This window comes from Erythranthe guttata, chromosome 13 (genome assembly GCF_056151865.1).
Source record: "Erythranthe guttata isolate IM_541 chromosome 13, IM_541, whole genome shotgun sequence".
Lineage (NCBI taxonomy): Eukaryota > Viridiplantae > Streptophyta > Magnoliopsida > Lamiales > Phrymaceae > Erythranthe > Erythranthe guttata.
Genome location: NC_142545.1, coordinates 5,815,826 through 5,822,885, shown reverse-complemented (window position 1 = coordinate 5,822,885; position 7,060 = coordinate 5,815,826). Strand labels below are relative to the sequence as shown.

Here is a 7,060-nt window from a genome sequence, read left to right as displayed (position 1 = left end):
AAAAATAATATTATAAAATAAATAATAAACTCTATTTATATATATTTTTTTAATTTTTCTACTTTTTTTATTATAATATTTTTTATTATTATGAATTTTTTAAGTAAAATAGATTTTTTTCTATTTAAATACTAGAAATATTTATTATTATAGACTATTTACTATTTGAGTTAATAATAATAATAATAATAATAATAAGAATAATATATATATATATATATATATATATATATATATATATATATATATATATATATATATATATATATATATATATATATATATATATATATATATATATATATATATATATATATATAATTAAAAAAAAAAAGGAAGGCAGCTCGCGAGCCGGCTCGCGAGCTGTCGAACAACTAGATTCGGGCTCGAGCTCGAAAAACTCGAGCTCGAGTTCGAGCCTTTGTCGAGTTCGCGAGCCGGCTCGGCTCGTTTGCCACCCCTAGGTGCTACTAATTTAATGAAATAGTAGCATTTAATAGCGGGCTTTGAATTTAGTAGCGGATTTGAAAAAGTGTGAATCTTACCAGCCGGACATGCTATTAGTCCCTACTATTTAGTCAGTAGAACCTTATAGCGGTAATCGAACGAGCCCTTAATATATTAAGAAAATGGTAAATGAAATTACATTCTATATAGTAATAAAATATATTTTTTATTTTTTATTAGACTAAAAAGGTCAAAAATAATAATTACACAAGTTTGCAGTTTAATAATAAAATCCTTACGTGTTGTTAAGTTCTACATAATTTATATTATGATGATTCATTTTTAATAAATAAAGATTTTGTATGAATAAAAAGAGTAAATTAAATGGCTTTCTTTAATGTTTTCTTCTTAGAGAATGATAAATGTGATTTGATCTAATTATTATTTAAAAATTTAATTTGTCTATCGTCCATACTCAATTAATTTTATAAATATTGACAATTGAGTAACATAGGGATATAATAGACACTATTATAAAAGGGAAGAACACCCACCCAATTCATAATTTTATAGATACTAGTAAGGTGCGGGCGTTGCAGGCGTCCTATTAATTTTTTTATTTATTTTGATTTATAATAACTTAAAGGTTGAATTACAGTTTGCACCCCTATACTATCGAAAAGGTTGCATTCAACCCCCTGTACTATCAAAATCTACAAATACCCCCATAACGTTAACTATTATGTTATTTCAAGCTGACGTGGCATATTGACCACATTTATTTCATTCTCTGGACTTTTTTGCCCCTTTACTGTGTGTGTATATATATATATATATAAATTTATATATAATAAAATACATTCAAATTGCAAAAAAGTTCAGTAAAAAAATAAAATAATTTATAAACTATATAATCTATAAATATTATAAATCAATAAAGCTGTAAAATTTCAGATTTCAAATAATACATATTTTTTTTCTTTATTATCAAACATTTATTTTAATAACATATTTCTTTTCATTTTCTTTTTTTCCAAAAAATCAAATCTTAACCTCGCTCTAAACTATGAATTAAATCCAGCTCTCAATACACATCTCATATCTATTCCATTTTTATTTTCCCCTTTTCTTTTGCTTAATTGTTTTTCATTTTCACCATCTTACCGAGCTCAATCGCATCACCATTACAACAACTGGAGGTTGAAGAATCCCAAAAGCTTCTTCCGCGTTCAATAATCTACGGCATAAACTCCTAATTTCATTTCAGAACTTTGTTCTCTTCTCTCTTCAGGGTTTGCTTATATTTATCCATGGAAGAACTCACCCTGGCCAGCACGAGATGTTGTTGTGACGCGTCTTTATCCACGACATCGGAAGTTAGCGGCGGCGCGTCTTCATCCTTCGTACCCATGGCGTGATGGTGTATTGTTTCGATAGGGGGATCGGTGGTGGGGTGGTAAAACCGATCATCTTCTTCTCGGGTTTCAAGATTTTGGTTGTGGATGGTCGGGTGGTGGCGGTGGGCGAAATAAAAAGCCTGGTATGTAGGAAATAGGTTTGGTTTGTGTACGAAAAGAGGGGAAGATGAACAGCAATTTGGAGGAGGAAAAAAAATGGAATAAATTTTATTAAAATGTGAGGATATGAAATTAAATTCATTGTAATTTTTAACGGTGTCAAGTTTCTCAACATGAACTGTTAAAATTAGGGGGTTTTTATAGTTTTTGATAGTACAGGGAGGTGGATGCGACCCTTTCGATAGTACATGGGTGCAAACTGTAATTCACCCTAAATTAAAATATATAAATTACTTAATCATTATAATAAATTAACTAATTACATTAAAGTAAGATTACACCATTGTCCTTACATATTGATCTATTTGGGTACGGAGAACTCAGAGAAATAAAATGGACATATATATTTTGGTTAGTACACGAAATGTGAAAGTGCGAATTCGGTGAACTAACCAAATTGTGAAAGTGGGCATCAGTTGCATTATTTCTTTCCACTCTATATATGATGAACTTTATAATGCCAATCAAGTATATATTTATCACGTAAAATGTTTTTTTCTCATTCATTCTCCCAATTGTTCCAATTCTTTTACCCGTTCTCAATTAAGGTGAAATTAATTACTCATCACATCCATGTACACATTAATTTGTAGATGCACCTGTACTACTACTTCACAAACATCATCGCTACGTAAATGCATTCCACCATTCAAAATTCATCTACTACATATACATGCTTCAATAATGTGTGCTCACAAAAAATTCAGATATGTTGATGGCCGTTGTTTATATTTCAATTATCTAGATCCAAAAGTAAAGAAAAAGTTATATATAAATGCTGCAGAGTGATTAAAACAGGAAAAAATGCATTTAATGCAGTATTGGAAATCTAAAGTGACAGATAATATGGAATATAAATATGTTTAAAAAGAGACAGTTATTGTGGAACAGAGGGAGTATATTTTTCACATCAAATCAACTAAAAGATACCAACACTCTAGTATGTCCAGTTAGACCCATTTAAGAGGACTAGGAAGGTACACGTGCGCTGCACGTGTATAGTTATGTTTTCTATATTTTTACCTGTTTTTTCTATAACATATTTAGCAACAGCTATTTGTTTCTCTTGTCCACCACAGTTGCATTCAGATCCAAACCACAAATGTATACAAAATCGAAGAAATAAAGAATTTTCATATAGTGTTTATAGATCTCTCTTCTCCTAGTATTCCACGTCGATTGGATATAAGTCACCGGCAGTGGATGCTGAGGAATCAGTCCATCGTATATCATTGCCGAAAATCGAAGCGTGGCCTGCTTCTATTTTAAAATGTGATGCCGGCAAATAATTTCGTTGCCTGATTATACCATAACTTTCTTTTTTCTTATGCTTTCACCTTACCGAGTTGTGTTCTTGGGTAATAGAGAGACATACTTTTCTTCAGATTTGGCGTTCCATTGCCTGATTTTTCAGCGTTTGTTTTATCATTTCAACTTATGTTTCAATGTTCACGGATAAGGGGGTAACTTTGAGTCTATTCGTCCTACGTGCGGGTCTATGCTCAACTAAAGTGCATGTGATAGCCAAGTCAATGCATGCAGTAATTTGACATTCTGATGGAGTTTCTGAGACTGCGACAATTATTAGTTTGCATGTGTCAAAATTACTCATTCTGAATGGGTATCTGTGTTGTTGCTCTTACTTTTTTCCCTCATTTTTATCTTTTCATTTCGATGTAATTATTTAGAACCTAGGCCATGCTTCTGTCTCAGTGTATTCGTCTATCTACATTAACTGTGGTCGAAGTCAAGTAGTTGATGATAAAGGAACTATTTACGAAAATGATGGAACTTCTTGGGGGGCTTCAATTTTCTTCACAAGTAGGACAAACTGGGGATTTAGCAGCACTGGCAACTTTTTGGATGATGACCGCGCTACAGACTCGTTCATCTAGCTAAACAGCTCAAGAATCTTAGGGTCGAATTCCCAGTTATACATGGATGCACGTCGTTCCCCACTTTCATTGACTTATTATGGATGTTGTTTGATAAACGGGAACTACACAGCAAACCTTCATTTTGCGGAGATCATGTTTACTAATGACAAAACCTATAGTAGCCTTGGGAGGGGTATCTTTGATGTTTACATTCTGGTACTTGTATAAAGCCCACATTTTTTCTACACATATTGAAGGTTATCTCTAACAAGTAAGGTCTGGAAAGAATAACAAATGTGATGAAAGGGTTCTCTTTTATATACGAGAACTATGTTGAATGAATCAGTTGAGTTTTGTTTTCATGTGATGTTATTGATTATTTGTTTTGCATTTGTATTTGTAGTTTTCCATTTTAAGAAATGCCTCATCGTTTCTGGAACAAATAATCTCAGGGAAAGCTGGTGCTGAAGGATTTCAACATTGAAAACGAATCATGTGGAGTTAACAAGGGAATTAGAAGAAACTTCACTGCAGTCTTTGTTGATAATACTTTGGATATCCGCTTCTATTGGGCAGGGAAAGGGACAAATGGTATTCCTATTAGAGGCGTATATGGTCCTCTCATTTCAGCCATATCTGTTGATCCTAGTAAGTCAGAAGTTGGCAATTAGTAACTTGAACACACGAGAGATAGGTTTCCGACACATCTCTAATACAACCAAGAAAAGAGATTATGGATTATTTCGACAGTATATTTGATCTCTCTCTCTCTCTCTCTCTCTCTCTCTCTCTCTCTCTCTCTCTCTCTCTCTCTCTCTCTCTCTCTCTCTCTCTCTCTCTCTCTCTCTCTCTCTCTCTCTCTCTCTCTCTCTCTCTCTCTCTCTCTCTCTCTCTCTCTCTCTCTCTCTCTCTCTCTCTCTCTCTCTCTCTCTCTCTCTCTCTCTCTCTCTCTCTCTCTCTCTCTCTCTCTCTCTCTCTCTCCCTCTCTCTCTCTCTCTCTCTCCTCTCTCTCCCTCTCCCTCTCTCTCTCCCTCTCTCCCTCTCTCTCCCCCTCTCCCTCCCTCTCTCCCCCTCTCTCTCTCCCTCTCTCCCTCTCTCTCCCTCTCTCTCTCCCCCTCTCTCCCCCTCTCTCCCCCTCTCCCTCCCTCTCTCTCTCTCTCTCCCTCTCTCTCTCCTCTCTCTCTCTCTCTCTCTCTCTCTCTCTCTCTCTCTCTCTCTCTCTCTCTCTCTCTCTCTCTCTCTCTCTCTCTCTCTCTCTCTCTCTCTCTCTCTCTCTCTCTCTCTCTCTCTCTCTCTCTCTCTCTCTCTCTCTCTCTCTCTCTCTCTCTCTCTCTCTCTCTCTCTATCCCCCCCTCTCTCTCTCTCTCAGATTTTACGCCACCATCAGAAAAGGGAAGAAGCATATTTGCAGGTGCTATAGTTGGTATAGTAGTAGCAGTTCTTGTTATAGTCTTGCTAGTTCTGGCTATTCTTTGGTGGAAGGGCTGTTTTAGACGAAAAGACACATTGGAACATGGTACTGAAATTACTGGCACAATCATATAATCCTTAAATTTTAACATGTATATGTATCTTATTTCCATGTGTGCAAATTCGTGCAATATTTCACATAGTGCAATAAATGCTATCTAAAATGAACTATGTGATTGAAAAGTGTTTGCAGTTATCTAAATTGCTATTTTACTTGTTTTTCTCAGAATTAAAGGGTGTAGACCTTCACACTCAGTCATTTACGCTAAGGCAAATTAAAACTGCCAGAAACAATTTTGATCCTGTTAATAAGATTGGAGAAGGTGGTTTCGGTCATGTATTCAAGGTAGCGTAAACAATAAATAGTTCAAGTAAATGAATTATCTTTATGTTGTCATTCAACTCATTGAGTTTTTCTGCCGCCTCTGATTTGAAGGATGTCCTATCAGATGGCACTGTCATCACCGTAAAACAGCTTTATGCCAAATCAAAGCAAGGGAACCGTGAGTTTGTCAATAAAATTGGCATGATTTCTGCCCTACAACACCCTCACCTTGTCAAGTTACATGGATGTTGCATTGAAGGCAACCGGTTGTTGCTTGTCTACGAGTACTTGGAAAATAATAGCCTTGCTCGTGCATTATTTGGTAAGTTATGTGACAATTCTATTTTTGTTTCTTTTAATTCATCTATCAATATTTCATTTTCCATTTTAAACTTATGTATGAAGATAAATGTTTGCAGGTCTAGAAGAACACCAAATTCATTTGGATTGGCCAACGAGGCACAAGATCTGCATTGGTATAGCCAGGGGTTGGGCGTATCTGTATGCCGAATCAAGACTTAAAATCGTACATCGTGATATCAAGGCTACAAATGTGCTTCTTGATAAAGATCTTATGGCTAAAATATCTGATTTTGGACTCGCCGAGCTCGATGAAGACGATAACACCCATATCAGCACCCAGATTGCTGGACTTTTGTGAGTAATCAAAATCATTCATACTTATCTAGTTTACTATTTTTATCTGAGCAAAGATCGAGCCATTGATTTCATATAATACCTAGTGTGTCCCTCTCTATAGGATTTATATCATGAGGTTTAAGTATATACTTTTGCGGAAAAACATTACAAAAAAAAACCAATTTTTTTTTACGATAAAAACGACGACAAAAACATTACTGACATGATATTTGATTTCCCAGTGGATATATGGCGCCTGAGTATGCGATGCGAGACCATTTGACAGACAAAGCAGATGTATACAACTTTGGTGTTGTTCTTTTGGAAGTTATCAGTGGAATGAGCAACTCTAGCAATAGGGATCCAAGCTTCTATCTTCTTGACTAGGTAAATTTAGTTAACACTGTTTCACGCAATTACACTCTTCTTCTGCTACTGTTGTTTCTATGAGTCACTATGATAAGCTTAACGCAGATATGTTCGCACTAGAACTTCGAAGTTGATATAATAATATTACGACACGTGCAACGCACGTGCACATTGCTAGTAATTATAAATGGAGCAATTAATTTTGTAATATTATATTAATGGGATAGATATTATATATTAATACTATGAAAAATCATAAACCACGTGCAACGCACGTGTCATTTACTAGTTGATATAAATAAATGAATATGTTTTTTTCTAAAAAAAATTTAGCAACAACTATTTGTTTCTCTTGT

At 34.7% G+C, this 7,060-nt stretch overlaps 1 pseudogene; it reads left to right on the top strand.

Annotated features, from left to right (window-relative positions):
* Positions 1–1,864: 1,864 nt before the first annotated feature.
* LOC105964349 (putative leucine-rich repeat receptor-like serine/threonine-protein kinase At3g14840) lies at positions 1,865–6,722 on the top strand (annotated as a pseudogene).
* Positions 6,723–7,060: the final 338 nt, after the last annotated feature.